The sequence below is a fragment of the Pan troglodytes genome, chromosome 6 (genome assembly GCF_028858775.2).
Source record: "Pan troglodytes isolate AG18354 chromosome 6, NHGRI_mPanTro3-v2.0_pri, whole genome shotgun sequence".
In the NCBI taxonomy this organism is placed as follows: Eukaryota; Metazoa; Chordata; class Mammalia; order Primates; family Hominidae; genus Pan; species Pan troglodytes.
In genome coordinates, this window is record NC_072404.2 from 67,657,184 (window position 1) to 67,659,091 (window position 1,908).

The window sequence follows — 1,908 nt, forward strand, 5'->3', positions numbered from 1 at the left end:
TAAGAGCATCGGGCTCATTTTGTAACTGAAGGGGAAATTAGAACAGGCCACCAGTTCCATCTGACCACAATGCATTTGGAATAATCACCATGGCAACCCATGACTTGTATTTTAGGGGAAAAGAATTGGAAATAAAATGACCAAGCATAAAGCTGACCCAGTCTACATGGATCTTTGTCTTTAAAACATATCTGCAATACTCATGTAGGCAGTGTATAAATAACTTGTCAGAAATATCGTTTATGCCAAGGTTCTTCTTGAATTTTCAGGATTTTGCTTCTCCAGTAGTGAGTGTGTTACTGAGCAAAAGGGGCTTTCTATCCAAAACACTAGAACCCAAAACTGTGGCACTGGGTTTTTCTTTTTAAGAAAAAAAAAAGCTGCTCCTTATTATAATTTTTGTTTATATTATAATTATGTAAGTACAATTTTAATTTTATTATAAATTTGCTTTATTATAATTTTTATTTCAGTATCATTTACAGTACAAGTGGTTTTTGGTTACGTGGATGAATTATATAGCAGTGAATTCTGAGATTTTAGTGCACCTGTCACCTGAGTAGTTTATATTGTACCAAATAGGTAGTTTTTTCATCCCTCATCCACCTCCCACTCTCTGCTTCTGAGTCTCCAAAGTCCATTACATCACTCTGTATGCCTTTGCATACGCATAGCTTAACTCCCACTTATAAGTGAAAAATAATAGTATTTTATTTTCCATTCTTGAGTTATTTCACTTAAAATAATGGCCTCATATCCCTTGCCCTGAAATTAACAGCCAGCAGGGGTGTCCTCAGTATCAAAACAAGTCAACCACACAAAGCCGTCAAGGACTCCAGGAACCCAGGTCCATGGGGTGCAGCCCTGCAAGGTGGAAAAGCTGACCAAGTCTTCCTTCCAGCCAAATCTGGAAGAAAGGCCCCTTGCCTGCAGCAGCGTTCCTGGTACCCAGGCCTCTGTGGGCATCCCTCAGCACAAAGACCCTCTCCAAGGGGCATGGGCCGGCCCTTCCAGGACCACCAGCCCAGCTCCAGAAGCCCATGGGTCATCCCCACCCTCACCTGACTGAGCTGTCCCTGAGGCTAAGGCCCAGCAGCATGAAGAGACTTCCACAGAAACCAGGGCAATAGGCTGCTCTCTGGCGGCACGGGGGGCTCAGGGTCTGGCTAGCCTGTCCCTGGCTCAAGTCACATGCCTGGAAATTAGGGTTTTCTCCTCTGCTCTTAGCATCTCCTGGGTAAACCAATAATTACCCTCCTTCATGTCTCAAAATTCACATCCATGTAAAAGGCTCTGGTGAGGGTGACATTTCCAGGAAGCCACAGCCCATGTCAACCCCCTGCAAAGCTGTGACCTTGTCCGCGGGCAGGTGAGGCGGCGGAGTTCTCCCAAAAGCCGGTGAACTGGCGCTCTGGCTGGAGAGCGCGGAGGGCGGCAGCACAATGGACAGCGTCTGGGACCTCAGGCCAGTTCCACAGCAGCCTAGGAAAGCAGGCGGCTCCTGTGCTGGAGGAGGCGTGATGCTCTGGAGGGAAACCGAGCTGAGCAGCGAGAGGTGGGGTGAGGCTGAGACCCGCCCGATTTAGGCAAAGACGAGGTGCACTTCGCAGCGTCACACTCTTCTCACTGCCCAGCCCCGACTTGCCCCTCAAGTCCCTCTCTGGACTCACTCCCCTTAGCCAGGGATGGCACAGAATCAGTGGCCAGCATAGGTTTGGAAGCAGAGAGGTCCACACGGCTTGCGCCTCCCTCCGGGACTGCTCACCACCCCGCAGCCCGGCGCTTGCTGGGACTGTAGGCCGGTAGCCCTGCGACCAACAGCCGAAAGCGGTTAAGAAACTACTCCCAGAATGCCTGGCGAGGCGCGCACCACGCGGCCCCTTCCTCCAGGCATTCGCACCACCCCCC